Here is a 17,378-nt window from a genome sequence, read left to right as displayed (position 1 = left end):
CAACTCCCAAAGTATTTTATGATTGCTATTATTATTATTATTATTTTGAAATACAGTCTCACTTTGTTGCCCAGGCTGGAGTATAGTGGTGCAATCATACTTAGCTCACTGCAGCCTCAAAATCCTAGGCTTGGCTGGGTGCGGTGGCTCATGCCTGTAATCCCAGCGCTTTGGGAGACTGAGGCAGGTGGATCACCTGAGGTCAGGGGTTCAAGATCAGCCTGGCCACCATGGCGAAACCCTGTTTCTACTAAAAATACAAAAACTAGCTGAGTGTGGTGGTGGACGTCTGTAATTCCAGCTTCTCAGGAGGCTGAGGCAGGAGAATGGGTTAAACCCGGGAGGCAGAGGTTGCGGTGAGCTGAGATTGTACCACTACACTCCAGCCTGGGCAACAAGAGTGAAACTCCGTCTCAAAAAAAACAAAAACAAAAACAAAACAAAACAAAACAAAAAAAACCTTCAGCTCAAGCCATCCTCCTGCCTAAGCCTTCTGAGTAGCTGGGACTACAGCTATGCACCACCACACCCAGCTATGTTTAAACTTTTATTTTGTAGAGACAGGGTCTTGCTATGCTGTCCAGGCTGGTTTCAAACTCCTGGCCTCAAGAACTCCTCCTATGTTGGCCTCCCAAAGCACTGGGATTACAGGTGTGAGTCACAGCACCTGGCCTCAAAGCATTTTGTTGAAATTCTCTTATTCTTTTTCCTTCCTAGCTTTATTGAGGTATAATTAAAAATAAAAATTGTTTACATTTAAGGTGTACAATGTGATGATTTGATATACATATATATTGTGAAATGACTACCACAATCAAGTTAATTAACATATCCATTACCTGACATAATTATTATATATATATATTTTGTGAGTGCTGAGAACACTTAGATTTACTCTCTTAGTAATCTCTTAGTTTTACATACACACACACACACACACACATATATACACACACATATATGTATTACATATATACATTTGAGACAGGGTCTTGGGTCTTGCTCTGTCATGCAGGCTAGAGTGCAGAGGCACAATTATGGCTCACTGTAGCCTTGACCCTCTAGGCTCAAGCCTCCCACCTCAGCCTCCAGAGTAGCTGGGACCACAGGCATGTGTCACCATGCCTGGCTAACTTTTTCTCTTCTTTGTAGAGACAGGATCTTGCTGTGCTGCCCAGCTGGTCTTGAACTCCTGGGCTCAAGCAATCCTCCTACCTTGGCCTCCCAAATTGCTGGAATTATAGACATGAACCACTGCACCTGACCCACAATACAGTATTATTAACAATAGTTACCATGCTGTACATTAGATGCCCCACATTTATTCACCTAATCACTGAAAGTTTGTACCTGTTGACCCAAATCTCCCCATTTCTCCCATCCCCCAACCCCTGGTAACCACCATTTTACTCTGTGCTTCCATCATTTGACTTTTTTAGATTCCACACATAAGATCATACAATATTTGTCTTCCTGGGTCTGGTTTATTTCACTTAGCATAATGTATCTTTATCCATTTATCCATCCATGGACTCTTAGGTTGTTTCCATAGCTTGGCTGTTGTGAATGATGTTGTGATGAAACATATCAGTGCAGGTATCTCTTCAAGATGTTGATTTCATTTTCTTCATAGAAACACCCAGAAGTAGAATCATTGGATTATATGGTGGTTCTGTTGTTAATTTTTTGAGGAAGCTCTATACTGTTTTCCATATTGGTTGTACCAACGCATCTTTCCACCCACAGTGTACAAGAGCCCCTTTCTACTACATTCTTGTCAATATTTGCGATTGCTTGTCTTTTTGAAAACAGCCATTCTAACAGATGTGAGATATCTCATTGTGGTTTTGCATTTCCCTGATGATTAGTGATGTTGAGCACATTTTCATATACCTGTTGGCCATTTGTGTATCTTTTTTTTTTTTTTTGGTTATTTGGAATCTTTTGTTGTTCTATACAATTTTTTTTTTTTCTTTTTTTTTTGAGACAGAGTCTCTCTCTGTTACCCAGGCTGGAGTGCAGTGGTGCGATCTCGGCTCGCTGCAACCTCCACCTCCCCGGTTCAAGCAATTCTCCTGCTTCAGCCTCCCGAGTGGGACTACAGGTGTGTGCCACCACGTCCGGCTAATTTTTTGTATTTTTAATAGAGATGGGGTTTCACCGTGTTAGCCAGGATGGTCTCCATCTCCTGACCTCATGATCTGCCCACCTTGGCCTCCCAAAGTGCTGGGATTACAGGCGTGAGCCACCATGTCTGGCCCTGTTCCATACAAATTTTAGGGTTGCTTTTCTGATTTGTGTGAAAAATGCCATTGGGATTTTGATAGGTATTGCATTGAATCTGTACATTATTTTGGTTATTATGGCCATTTTAACAATATTAATTCTTCCAAACCACAAGCATGGGATATATTTTCACTTGCTTGTGTCTTTTCAATTTCTTTCATCAATGTCTTATAGTTTCCAGTGTATAGATCTTTCACCTCTTTGCTTAAATTTATTACTAAGTATTTTATTCTTTTTTTTTTTCTTTTAGAGATAGGGTCTTGCTCTAATGCCCAAGCTGAGTGCAGTGGGATGATCATAGCTCATTGCATCCTCGAACTCCTGGGCTCAAGTGATCCTCCTGCTGCAGCCTCCTGAGTAGCTAGAACTACAGGCGCACACCACCACACCTGACTAATTTTTTAGATGTTTTGCAGAGATGGGGTTTCACTACATTGACCAGGCTGGTCTCAAACTCCTGGCCTTGGACAATCCTCTCTCCTCAGCCTCCCAAAATGTTATGATTACAGGCAAGAGCCACCACATCTAGCATTTTATTCCTTTTGATGCTATAGTAAATGGGATTGGTTTTGTTTCTCTTTTCTCTCTTTTTTTTTTTTTTTTTGAGACACAGTTTTGCTCTTGTTGCCCAGGCTGGAGTACAATGGCATGACCTCGGCTCACTACAACCTTTGCCTCCTGGGTTCAAGTGATTCTCCTGCCTCAGCCTCCTGAGTAGCTGGGATTAGAGGCCTGCGCCACCATACCCAGTTAGTTTTGTATTTTTAGTAGAAACGGGGTTTCTCCATGTTGGTCAGGCTGGTCTCAAACTCCCAACCTCAGGTGATCTGCCCGCCTCGGCCTCCCAAAGTTCTGGGATTACAGGCATGAGCCACTGCATCCAGCAGGGATTGGTTTCTTAATTTTTGGGGGGTGTAGTGTGTTGTCAGTGTATAGGAATACAACTAATTTTTGTGTGTTGATTTTGCATTCCGGAACTTTCCTAAATTTGTTTATAGTTCTAACAGTTTCTGGGTGAAGTTTTTAGGTTTTTCTGCATAAGATAATGCCATCTGCAAATAAGGACAATTTAAATTCTTATTTTCTGCTTAGAATGCCTTTATTTCCTTTTCTTGCCTGATTTCTCTGGCTAGGACTTCCAGTTCTATGTGGAACAGAAGTGGCAAGAGTGGATGCCTTTGCCTTGTTCCTGATCTTAGAGGAAACACTTTCAGCTTTTCTACATTGAGTATGATGCTAGTTACTGGCTTGCCATAGATGATCTTTCCTGTGTATGTTCCTTTTTTACCTAATTTGTTGAGAGTTTTTTTTTTTTTTTGAGACAGAGTCTCGCTCTGTCTCCCAGGCTGGTGTGCAGTGGTTCAAGCGATTCTCCTGCCTCGACCTCCTGAGTAGCTGGGATTACAGGTGCCCACCACCACGCCTGGCTAATTTTTGTATTTTGGGTTTTTTTGTATGTTTTTCGAGATGGAGTCTTGCTCATGTTGCCCAGGCTGGAGCGCAAGGGCACAATCTCGGCTCACTGCAACCTCCGCCTCCCAGGTTCCTCATTCTCCTGCCTCAGCCTCCCAAGTAGCTGGGATTACAGGCGTGTGTCACCATGCCCAGCTAATTTTTTGTGTTTTTAGTAGAGACAGGATTTCACTGTGTTGGCCATGCTGGTCTTGAACTCCTGATCTCAGGTCATCTGCCTGCCTTGGCCTCCCAGAGTGCTGGGATTACAGGTGTGAGCCACCACGCCCAGCTGTTTTTTTTTTTTTTTAAATCATGGAAGAATATTGAACTTTGCAAATGCTTTTTTTGAATCTATTGAAATAACTGTATGATTTTATCTTTCATTCTGTAATGTGGTGTATATGGTGTATCATGATTATTGATTTGCATATATTGACACATCCTTGCATCCCAGGTATAAATCCCTCTTGATCCTTCCTTCCTTCCTTCCTTCCTTTCTTCCCTCCCTCTCTGCTTGCTTTCCCTCCCTTCCTTCCTTCCTTGTCTTCCTTCCTTTCCTTTTCCTTCCTTCCTTTCTTCCTTTCTTTCTCTTTCTTTCTCTCTCTTTCTTTTTCTTTCTTTCTTTCTTTCATCTCTCTCTTTCTTTCCTCTTTCTTTCATCTCTCTCTTTCCTCTTTCTTTTTCTTTCCTTCTTTCTCTCTCTCTCTTTCTCTCTCTCTCTTTCTCACTTTCTTTCTCTCTTTCTCTCTTTCTTTCTTTCTTCTTTCTTTCTCCTGGAGGTGGAATCTTGCTGTCATCTAGGCTGGAGTGCAGTGGCGCGATCTTGGCTCACTGCAACCTCTACCTCCTAGGTTCAAGCGATTCTCCTGCCTCAGCCTCCTGAGTAGCTGGGATTACAGGTGTGTGCCACCTCATCCAGCTAATTTTTTGTATTTTTTGTAGAGATGGGGTTTCACCGTGTTGCCCAGGCTAGTCTCGAACTCCTGACCTCAGGTGATCTGCCCACTTGGCCTCCCCGTGTATGATCTCTTTAATGTGCTGTTGGATTTGGTTTGCTAGTATTTTGTTGAGGAATTTTACATCTATGTTCATCAGGGATATTGGCCTATAACTTTTTTTATAGTGTCCTTATTTGGCTTTGGTATGAGGGTAGTGCTGGCCTGGCAAATGAGTTTGAAAGTAGTCCCATCTCTTCAAGCTTTTGGAAGAGTTTGAGGGGGATTGGTGTTAATTCTTCTTTAAATGCAGCCAGGTGCAGTGGCTTATGCCTGTAATCTCAGTACTTTGGGAGGCCAAGATGGCTGGATCACCTGAGGTCAGGCATTCGAGACCAGCCTGGCTAGCATGGTGAAACCCTGTTTCTATTAAAAACAAAAATTAGCCAGGTGTGGACCAGCCAGTTGCGGAGAAAGGTTGAAGAAAGCATATGCTTGAACCTGAGAGGTGGAGTTGTAGTGAGCTGAGATTGTGCCACTGTGCTCCAGCCTGAGCAACAGAGTGAGACTCCATGTCAAAAAAAAAAAAAATGTTTGTAGAATTCACCCATAAAGCCATCTGGTCCTGGGCTTTTTTTGTTGGAAAGTTTTTGATTACTGCATCTATCTCCTTACTCATTATTGGTCTGTTCAGATTTTCTATTTATTCACAACTCAGTCTTAGTAGGTTATATGCTTCTAGGAATTTATTCATTTCTTCTAAGTTATCCAATTGGCTGGGATATAATTGTTCACAGTAGTCTATTATGATCCTTTGTATTTCTGCAATGGCAGTTGTAATGTCTCCTTTTTCATTTATAATTTTATTTTTCTTTGAGTCCTCTCTCTGTTTTCTTGGTTAGTCAAACTATGATTTGCTAATTTTTTGATCTTTTCAAAGAAACCCTTGGTTTTGTTTATTTTTTCTATTGTCTTTCTAGCCTTTATTTATTCATGCTTTCTTAACCTTTCTCCCCAATTGGCTAGTTTCAAATGACTTATCTTTGAGTTCACTTATTCTATCTTCTGCATGATTGAGTCTGTTGTTGAAGCTTTCTATTAAATTTTTCAGTTTTGGCATTGTATTCTTCAGCCCAAGGACTTCTGTTTGGTTCTTTTCTGTTTTCTGTTTCTTTATTAAATTTGTTATTTGTTAATGTATTATTTTCCTGATTTCATTATTTTTCTGTGTAATCTTGCTTCTTATTATGCTTCTTTAAGATTATTACCTTGAATTCTTTTTCAGGCAGTTCATAGATCTCCACTTCTTTGGGGTCAGTTACTGGAGCTTTATTGGAGTCCTTTTGTGGTGTTATGTTTGCTTGATTCTTCGTGAGCCATGTATCCTTGCATTGGTGTCTGTGCATTTGAAGGAGCAAGAACCTCTTTTAGTCTTTACAGACTGTTTTTAGCAGGTAAAAACCTTCTCTTCTTGGATCCCTAGGTTGATGGGATTACCTCTGGGATTGCACTTGAGTGGGATTGTAGCTGGCTCATGTGAATACTTTTGGGTTTGCAGTGGGGTCTGTGGTTGGTTGGCCTGTTACCAGGGGCTTAGGTGGCATGGATCTTGTCTGGTCCCTGGGTGGAGTGGACTTCCTCCAGAACCATGGTGAGTAGGGTTGGTGCTGGAACAAGGGTCCACTTCAGAATCTGTAGTTGGGTCTACAGATGTCAGGCCTATTATCAGTTGTTTGGGTGGGTTTGACTCCCTCAAGTTCCCTGGGAGGGCTTTCACTGGGTCACTAGGTGGGTCCCTGGGGCAGCAGAACTTGCTTCATACTATGGCTGAGAGTCCTTAGTCACAGAACTGTTTTAAAGTCCACAGCTGAGTCTGAAGTCTGCATGCCTGCCTCTGAGGGCCTGAGAGGTGTGCCTCCTGCTGGGTTCCTGGGTGGACAGGAATGCCCCCAAATGATGGCTGAGTGGGGCTGGAGCCAGATCACAGAGCTGTTTTAGGATCCATGATCAGACTAAGGTTGGTGAGCCTTCCTCTGATGGCATGGACAGACGTGTCTCCCAACAAGTCCTGGCCTGGGTGGGCAGAACAACTTTTGGCCCATGGCTGAGAGGGGCTGGAGCTGTGTTACAGGGATGTTTCAGGCTCTGCTGTGGGATTGAGTTCAGTGGGTTTCTTACCTGAGGCATGGATGGGTGTAACTCTTCCTGGGTCTTTTGCTGCTGGTGGCAGGATAAAGGCCAAACAGGGCTGTAGCCACGTTCACAGCAGGATGGGACCATTTCTGGGTCTGTAGCTGGGAACATGGTTGGTGAGCCTGCCACCCGGGTGTGACATGTGGCCATCTTTAGTGTTGGGCTCTACTGGGGTTTTGCAACTTTCTACCTGAATCTTAAAGGCACCTTTGTCTGTAGAAAACTGCTGATGTCACTTCTTGTTCTGTCTTGAGGCTTTGGCTGGGACCCAGCTTCTGTAGCCTGGGGTCAGGGTAGACTGTGAGGCTTCAAAGACTGGTCTGTCTGGGCCAACTGGGTTAATAGGAGAGGGCAGGTGGTGGTGGCTAGCATCGGTGTCAGCCTCTAGCTGGTGGGCCCTGGGGATGTTCAACATGGGGGTCCAGGTGCTTCTGTGGTGTGTAGCTCCTCAGTGTTGGAGATGTTTTGAAAATCTGGTGTTTTAGACAAAAGCCAGTGAACTTGATGACACATTGGGTTGGCCCTACAGACTTGGGAGTCAGGCTTTCTCATGCCAGCCTACACTGCCACAGTGACTAGGGCAGGCGATTTGATAGCATCCATTCAAATTGAAAATGCACATGTTATTTGACCCAGCAGCTTGATGTCTAAGGCTTTATAATACTGAGATCCAGAATCATGTAATAAATCACAAAATGCAGAATAATATTTATTCCAGGATTGCCTATAATAGTTAAAAAAAAAAAAAAAGAAAGAAAACACAAATCTCCACCTAAAGAAGAGACCTATAATAAACTATGGTGGCCAGGTGCAGTGGCTCATGCCTGTAAGCCCAGCACTTTGGGAGGACGAGGGGGTGGATCACCTGAGGTCAAGAGTTCAAGACCAGCCTGGCCAACATGGTGAAACCCCGTCTGTACTAAAAATACAAAAATTAGCCTGGCACGGTGGTGGGTGCCTGTAATCCCAGCTACTAGGGAGGCTGAGGCAGGGGGATAGCTTGAACCCGGGAGGTTGCAGTGAGTCGAGACGGTGCCCCTGCACTCCAGCCTGGGCGACAGAGTGAGACCTTGTCTCAAAAACAAAAACAAAAATAAAAATAAAAATAAACTTTGGACCTCCATACCATAGACTCTGCAGCCATGAAAAGTGAGGAAGCCTTCCTGCACCCACAGAGGCCAATCTCCAAGATATATCATTAGTGAGAAAAGTGAAGTGCTGAACAGTGTAAATGGCATACAGTTTGTGTAAAAAAAAATTATATGGCCAGGCGCGGTGGCTCACGCCTGTAATCCCAGCACTTTGGGAGGCTGAGGTGGGCGGATCACGAGGTCAGTATATTGAGACCATCCTGGCTAACACGGTGAAACCCCGTCTCTACTAAAAATACAAAAAATTAGCCGGGCGTTGTGGCGGGTGCCTGTAGTCCCAGCTACTAGGGAGGCTGAGGCAGGAGAACGGCGGGAACCCGGGAGGCGGAGCTTGCAGTGAGCCGAGATCATGCCACTGCACTCCAGCCTGGGTGACAGAGTGAGACTCTGTCTCAAAAAAAAAAAATTACATACACCCAGATGTGAATGTATATGGATAACCATTTCAGAAAATGCACACAAGAAATTGGAAACAGCTGTTCCCTCGGGAGAACAAACCAATGTGCCTGTGAGACAGGGGAGAAACGTGAAATTCTAACAGCTTACTCTGTTGCACCTTTGGAATTTTGTACATGTGCATTCGTCATTTGAATAAATAAACTTTTTTTTTTTTTTTTTTTGAGACAGAGTTTCCCTTTTGTTGCCCAGGCTGGAGTGCAGTGGTGTGATCTCAGCTCACTGCAACCTCTGCCTCCTGGGTTCAAGTGATTCTCCTGCCACAGCCTCTTGACTACCTGGGATTACAGGTGCCCGCCACGCTGCCTGGCTAATTTTTGTATTTTTAGTAGAGACAGGGTTTCCCCATGTTGGCCAGGCTGATCTTGAACTCCTGACCTCAGGTGATCCACCCCCTCATCCTCCCAAAGTGCTGGGATTACAGGCATGAGCCACTGCACCCAGCCAGTGGGTGTTGCTCTGTCACCCAGGCTGAAGCGCAGCAGTGCAATCACAGCTTACTCCAACCTCCCCCTCCCAGGTTCAAGTGATTCTCCTGCCTCAGACTCCCAGGTAGCTGGGATTACAGGTGTGCGCCAACATGCCCAGCTGATTTTTGTATTTTTAGTAGAGACGGGGTATCGCCATGTTAGCCAGGCTGGTCTCAATCTCCTGACCTCAGGTGATCTGCCTGCTGCCTTCCAAAGTGCTGGGATTACAGGTGTGAGCCACCGGCTTCCACCAGGAAATACTATTGGAACCCTTCTACTGAAAGTGTGGCCCATAGACCAGGAGCTTGGGCATTCTCGGGAGCTTGTTAGAAATTCAGAACCTTGAGCCCTATAGCCCAGACTCCACCTTTTTTTTTTTTTCTTTTCTTTTTTAAGAAGGAGTCCTACCCTGTATTGCAGGCTTGAGTGTGGTGGCACGATCTCGGCTCACTGCAACCTCTGCCTCTTGGGTTCAAGTGATTCTCCTGTCTCAGCCTCCCAAGTAGCTGGGACTACAGGCATGAGCCACTGCGCCTGGCTAATTTTTGTATTCTTAGTAGAGATGAGGTCTCACTATGTTGGCCAGCTTGGTCTCGAACTCCTGACCTCAAGTGACCTGCCCACCTCAGCCTCCCAAAGTGCTGGGATTACAGGCATGAGCCACGGCGCCCAGCTCAGACTCCACAATTTAAAAGGCTTACTTTTCTGGGTCAAGCTGCCTTTTTTGGGGGGGAGTGGGGGATGAGTTTTTTCCAGGGAAGGCACTAGTGGCTCATTTTTTCAGTCTACCCGATGTCCCTGTACATGAATGTTTGAGAAGCACTTTGTTTCTTTTAAAGATTTATTTTACTTGGATTTTAATTTTTATCTTTATTTTTAGAGACAAGATCTTGCTCTGTTGCCCAGGCTGGAGCACAATGGTGCCATCGTAGCTCACTGTAACCTTGAGCGTCTGTGCTCAATCAATCCTCCTGCCTCAGCCTCCTGAGTAGCTGGGACTACAGGCGTGCATCACAATGCCCAGCGAATTAAAAAAAAAAACAACTTTTTTTTTTTTAAAAGAGATGGGGTCGGCTGGGCGCGGTGGCTCACGCCTGTAATCCCAGCACTTTGGGAGGCCGAGGTGGGCGGATCACGAGGTCAGGAGATCGAGACCATCCTGGCTAACGCGGTGATACCCCGTCTCTACTAAAAACATAAAAAATTAGCCGGGCGTGGTGGCGATCGCCTGTAGTCCCAGCTACTCGGGAGGCTGAGGTAGGAGAATAGCGTGAACCCAGGAGATGGAGCTTGCAGTGAGCCGAGATCGTGCCACTGCACCCCAGCCTGGGCGACAGAGCAAGACTTCGACTCAGAAAAAAAAAAAAAAAAAAAGAGATAGGGTCTCACTCTGTCACCTAAGTTGGAGAGCAGTGGCACTGTCATAGCTCACTGTGGCCTTGAAGTTCTGGGCTGAAGCAATCCTCCTGCCTCAGCTTCCTGAGTGGCTGGGGACTACAGGCATGAGCCACTGCATTCGGCTAATTTTAATTTTTTGTAGAGACAGGATCTTGTTTTGTTGTCCAAGCTGGTCTTGAATTCCTGACCTCAAGCAGTCCTCCTGCCCCCGCCTCCCAAAGCACTGGGATTATTACAGGTATGAGCCACTGCTCTGGGCCATCATGCTTACTCTTCGGAGAGAGAAGTGAAGTATCTGAACACCTCAGCCTGAGAATGGGTCATTTGCAAAGTAAATAAAGGCAATGCCAAACGTCAGCACAACAAGCAATTGAACAGAATGATTGCAAATGAATGCTAATGAAGGAGAAGGCAAGGTGCGGTTAGGATGAACTGCAGAAGGATCCGTCTCCTAGAGCTCATTAGCATCCACCCTGCTGTCCGGCCATCCTCTCCATAGAAAAACTACTGCTCTTTGTTATTTTTCCAAAGCATGCATCTTGACGAGCACATTGAGCCCAGGTGGCATCTTTGCGGCTGCTCTGGCCATGTAGGCAGCTGTACTTTTAGAGTAACCGGGGGACTCGAAGGTCTTTGCTGACTTGAGGAAATAGGTCACTGTATTGCAGCAGATCCTTGTCGCGGGGCTGGGTTGGTCACTGCCACTATTTTATGGGATGGGAAATTTGGAAGATTATGAAGGGTCAGCTGGTTGCCCTTGGACATGCAGTAAGAGGGAGGATTCTGTTTTGCTGGAATTTATAGTTTTTCTTTCTTTCTTTTTTTTTTTTTTGAGATGGAATCTCGCTCTGTCGCCCAGGCTGGAGTGTGCAGTGGTGCCATCTCGGCTCACTGCAAGCTCCGCCTCCCGGGTTCACGCTTTCTCCTGCCTCAGCCTCCCGAGTAGCTGGGACTACAGGCGCCCGCCACGACGCCCAGCTAATTTTTTTGTATTTTTAGTAGAGACGGGGTTTCACCGTGTTAGCCAGGATGGTCTCGATCTCCTGACCTCGTGATCCGCCCGCCTCGGCCTCCCAAAGTGATGGGATTACATAAGAGACTGTGAGGCTGGGGGCGCAGTGGCTCACACCTGTAATCCCAGCGGTTTCGGAGGCTGAGTAGGAAGAATCACTTGACACCGGGAGTTCGAGACCAGCCTGGGTAACATAGTGAGACTCTCATTTCTACAAAATATAAAAATATTAGCCAGGCATGGTGGTACATGCCTATAATTTCAGCACTTTAGGAGGCTGAGGTGGGAAGATCGCTTGACCCCAGGAGTTGGAGGATGCAGTGAGCTATGATTGCTTCACTGCACCACAGTCTTGGTGACAGAGAATGACTATCTCAAAAAAAAAAAAAAAAAAGAGCTGGTGGTACAGTTGCCCACCCCACCTCATATCAGAGGAGTTTCTTGCTTGGCCCCCACATTATCTCCAAGGTACCCCTTGGCCTGACCAGAGAAGAGCCTTTGGGGTACTTTTTTTTTTTTTTTAGATGGAGTCTCACTCTGTTGCCCAGGATGGAGTGCAGTGGGATCTTGGCTCACTGCAACCTCTGCCTCCTGGGTTCAAGCGATCCTCCCACCTCAGCCTCCTGAGTAGCTGGGACTTTAGGCATGCGCCACCATGCCTGGCTAATTTTTGTATTTCACTATGTTGCCAGGCTGTCCTCGAACTTCTGACCACAGGTGATCCTCCCGCTTCGGCCTCCCAAAATGCTGGAATCACAGGCGTAAGCCACCGTGCCTGGCCTGGGGTGTCTTTATCCTAGACTTTCCCACTTTCTTGTATCCTTGTTGCCTATCCACATGGGTGTCTTTGGCTCTGACCTCTGCTTAGTCCTGCCACCTCTAATACCTGATGTGTTCCTCCCTGGAGGTAGCATGACTTAGCAGAAAGAGCACAGCCTTTAGCGCGGGGCACACTAGGTTTGAAACCTAGCTCCCCATTTATCAGCTGTGTGATCCTGGGAAAGTCACTTAACCTCTCTGAGTTTCCAGTCCTCATTTGTAAAATTGGGAACAAGAGTACATAGGGGCGGCCGGGCACGATGGCTCACGCCTGTAATCCTAGCACTTTGGGAGGCTGAGGTGGGCAGATCACCTGAGGTCAGGAGCTTGAGACCAGCCTGGCCAACATGACAAAACCAATGTTTAGTAAAAATACAATAATTAGCTGGGTGTGGTGGCAGGCACCTGTAATCCCAGCTACTTGGGGGACTGAGGCAGGAGAATTGCTGAATGTGGCAGGCAGAGGTTGCAGTGAGCCGAGATCACAGCACGGCACTCCAGCCTGGGCGACAGAGCAAGACTCTGTCTCAAAATAAATAAATAAAGGGGTGCATTGGGATTGTTGTGAGGATTCAATGGGACAGTGTATGCAAACCACCTAGTGCAAGGCACATAGTAGGAGCTTATTATGGTGATGGGGTGGCATTGGCCACAGGGCCTTGGGCTCAGCCTGTCCCTCTGATCTGGATGGGTGGGCATCCAGGGAAGTACCCCTACTTGATAGGCCTGAAGCCCTCCCTCCTTGTGTCCAGATCCTTTGAGCACCTGCCTCCACGTCCTGCCCCTCTGCCCTCTCTCCCTGGCATGATCCTGGCCCTCCAGTCACATCCCAAAACCACTTTGCCTGGTTTCCTTTGGGAAGCAAAGCCTGTCTGAGGCCCTCCATAGACAGAGAAGCTGTGAAGCAGATAAACGCTGAAGAAGGGGTGAGGAGACAGACTCAGGGGCCAATCAAAGTCAGGAAACAGGCTGGGTGCGGTGGCTCATGCCTGTAATCCCAGCACTTTGGGAGGCTGAGTCGCGGATGACCTGAGTTCAGGAGTTCGAGACCAGCCTGGCCAACATGAGAAAACCTCATCTCCACTAAAAATACAAAAATTAACCGAGCATGGTGCTGCATGCCTGTAATCCCAGCTACTCGGAGGGCTGAGATAGGAGAATCGCTTGAACCCAGGGAGCCGAAATCGCTTCACTGCAGTCCAGCCTGGGCGACAGAGCGAGACTCCATCTCAAAAAAAAAAGGCTGGGTGTGGTGGCTCACGCCTGTAATCTCAGCACTTTGGGAAGCTGAGGTGGGTGGAACGCTTAATATCAGAAGTTCAAGACCAACCTGGCCAACATGATGAAACCCCATCTCTACTAGAAATACAAAAATTAGCCAGGCGTGGTGGTGCATGACTGTAGTCCCAGCCACTCGGGAAGCTGAGGCATAAGAACCGCTTGAACCCAGGAGGAGGAATTTGCAGTGAGCTGAGATCGTGCCACTGCACTCCAGCCTGGGTGATAGAGCAAGACTCTGCCCCCTCAAAAATAAAAAGCCAGGAAACACACACACTCATACCCCTGCACCCAGACTCACACCAGAGTCACCCACACCCACATCCAGGCACACACTGACACAAGAATACACACCCGAAGAGACAGAGAGGCGCTCATTCTTGACAAGCTTATCCAGGATTTTGCAATCTGAAAATCCAGAATAAGGCTATTTGAATTCCAGCATCAACGTCAGTTTCGTGTCATTCTGCAAAATACTGTTTTGTTGTGAATTGCACAGTAAGGGGCTGGGACAGTGGCTGGGGGCATTGCCATAGTCAATGCTTAGAGCCTCAAAAGGTTGTAATCTAGCTCTGGGGGTTAAAGGGGAGGAGTGAGGCTGAGCTGAATCTCCCACCATCTTCAGAATGTGTCCTAGCAGGGGGACTGAGAACAGGCTGGTCAGGACTGGAGTCAGCTAATGGACAGACAGGGACCAATCAGAGACTGTTGCTGGGGGAAGTGCAGCTTTATGCAAATTATCCTGGGCTGGGGAGGGGAATCAGCCAGACTGCTTACCCCTCACTCCTCTTCTCATGCTCAGCATGTCAAGGGCCCAAGTCTTTCTTTTCTCTCACTCTCTCTGTCATTCCTGAATAGATATCACCCTACAGATGTCTGATGTGAAATTGCATTGGCAGTGATAGGACGTGGGTCTGTCCTGGGTGCAGGATGAAGGCAGGAAGGCTGATAGAACAGATTTTTATGATCATACATCCCACTGGGGTGAATGCAACAGCATCCCATGTTATATGGGGGACTAATTCAGTCCAGCCATTTCCAGGACCTTTGCTGGGAGGATGAAGCCTCAGGGCTCAGTGCTAGCCAGCTGGGGGTGAGACTGGGAGCAGTCCATTAGCCATGAGTTGCCGATCTGCATCTGCACCTGCTCCAGCTGGGCTTTGGCAGCCGTGATTCCTGAACTGACGCGTGGCTCTGCTTGCATGGACCAAGCTTGCAACATCTTTCCACAATAAAACTGTGATGGGAGTTAATAGTGTGAATCGCTGTGCAATTGAACAGGGTCTATAAAGTGTTTATGAGGCGTAACCAAGGGGGCTGAATGGGAGGCCAGCGCTTGGCTTTTGGCCACAGGTAACACCTGGGGCATCCCTAGCCAGGGCGATGTCTTAAGAATTTCTGATGTTGTGCATTCAGATCAACTTCTTTTAGAACTGTTCCAAGGTGTTCAGGAGGTAGACTTGCTCACTTGGGAAGTCTTTCTTTACTTTTTGTTTTTTTAGAGACAGAATGGAGTGCAGTGGTGCAATCATAGCTCACTGCAGCCTCAAACTCCTAGGCTGACATGATCCTCCCACATCAGCCTTCAGATTAGCTGGGACTACAGGTGTGGCTGATTAAAAATTTTCTCTTTTTGTAGAGACGGGGTTTCACTATATTGCTCAGGCTGGTCTTAAACTTCTGGGCTCAAGTGATCTTTCCATCTCGACCTCCCAAAGCACTAGGATTACAGATGTGAGCCACCAGCACACCCGGCCATCATTTGGGAATTCTTGCTGGTGGTTATTAAATCTGCTAATGTCCTTAGTTTCTTCTACTGACATTCAGAGCATTCTAGTTTCTGCGAGGGTAAGTAGAAACCACCTGATATACAATTGCATTAGTCAGGATTACCGTTACTAGTTGCTGCAACAAAATAGCCTTAAATCACCACTGGTTTACACAACACAGGCTTATTCCTTGCTCATGTTGCATCTCCAGTGAGAGCCAACAGGAGCCTCTCTCTGCTCCATACAGTCATTCAGGGCCCCAGGCTAGAGGAGACATTACAGAAGACATGTTATCTTTGAGATCTCTCTGGAAGGAAGAGAGGAATGGATGAGGCATGCTGGGCTTAACTGCCTTGACCTGCAGGTAACACACGTCATTTTTGTCACAGTCTCTGAGAGAGGTGAAAGAAACTGGACAGGCAGGCAGTTAGGGTGGGTCCTCAGTTGAATTCTTTCAAATGAAAGAACAGCCTGAAAAATCAAGCTGCAGGCACAAATAAGGGAACTTGCACAGGGGGGCTTGCCTGAGACATGCCCACAGCTCCACAGATAAAAAAGCCCACACAGGTGACTTGCTTAGACATGCCCACAATGGAAAAGTCCATCTCCCGACAAATGTGCAGTAAGGGGAACAAAGCAATATAGAGAACTCAAGCTAAGGGGCTGCATGTGCATTAGGAGAATGGGGTGGGGAGCTACCAGAAGTTTGTGCCTTTATGCAAATGAGATGCCCAGCCCTCATCAGTTTCTTATAAAAGCCTTTGCATTCAACTGTAAAAACTGCAACCCATTTGGGCTCCCTCTCTACTGCAGAGAGCTTTCTTTCACTTATTAAACTTTACTCCAACCTCACCCTATGTGTCCACGCTCCTTAATTCTCTTGGTCATGAGACAAAGAACTCCGGCTGACACCTCACAATGAGAGACTGCTACATTGTGATGCATTGGGGAGACTGCAACATCTCTGTGTGGAAAAAACACTTTTGTTTTTGAGGCTTGCTCTCTTGCCCAGACTGGAGTGCAGTGGCACGATCTCAGCTCACTGCAAGCTCCGCCTCCTAGGTTCAAGCACTCCTCTCACCTCAGCCTCCCAAGTAGCTGGGATTACAACTGTGTGTCACCACACCCAGCTCATTTTTGTATTTTTAGTAGAGACAGGGTTTCACCATGTTGGCCAGGCTGGTCTCGAACTCCTGACCTCAAGTGATCTGCCCAACTTGGCCTCCCGAAGTGCTGGGATTACAAGTGTGAGCCACCCCACTCAGCCACAAGCTGGTTTTTCTCTGCTCTCACCCCACAACTACCAACATGGAAGACTTCTGTGACCAAATGTTTAGGGATTTCTCCCCACTAGCAAACACGTCATTCATTCTGCAGCAGATACTAGCTGGGCATCCTCTCCCTGGAGACAGCATCTGATCCTATAGGTTGAGAAATCAGCCCCCAAGACTTTGATGCCAATCACAAGCCCCAGGTTGTTTTATCTGTGCTTCTGACTGGTGACTATAAATCAGGGTTCCCACAACCCCCTCTTTGGGTTTGCTTAATTTGCTGGAGTGGCTCACAGAACTCAGGGAAACACTTACATTTACTGGTTTATTATAAAAGATGTTCCAAAGGCTACAGAGGAAGAGGAGTGTGAACCCCGAACATTTGACACAGGTCTCAGTAAATTTAGAAAGCTTATTTTACCAAGGTTGAGGATGCGCACCCATGACACTGCCTCAGGAAGTGCTGACGTCATGTGCCCAAGGTGGTTGGGGCACAGCTTGGTTTTATGCATTTTAGGGAGACATGAGACATCAATCAATATATGTAAGAAGTACATTGGATTGGTCTGGAAAGACAGGACAACTTGAAGCAAAGGCTGGAAGACTGCAAGCAGGGAGGGGGCTTCCAGGTCATAGATAGGTGAGAGGAATGGTTGCATTCTTCTGAGCTTCTGAGTAGCCTTTCCAAAGGAGGCAGTCAGATATGCATCTATCTCAGTGAGCTGAGGGATGACTTTGGATAGAATGGGAGGCAGACTTGCCCTGAGCAGATCCCAGTTTGAAGGAGCCCAAGATATTTTCCTTTCACAGGTGCATAGGGTGAGGTACGGAGGAAGGGATGGAGAGATTCCGTGCCATCCCTGGGTGCAACACTACCCACCCCCC

This window comes from Hylobates moloch, unplaced genomic scaffold (assembly GCF_009828535.3).
Source record: "Hylobates moloch isolate HMO894 unplaced genomic scaffold, HMol_V3 SCAFFOLD_1, whole genome shotgun sequence".
Lineage (NCBI taxonomy): Eukaryota > Metazoa > Chordata > Mammalia > Primates > Hylobatidae > Hylobates > Hylobates moloch.
The sequence above is the reverse complement of the archived record's forward strand: the minus strand, read 5'-3'. Positions refer to the sequence as shown.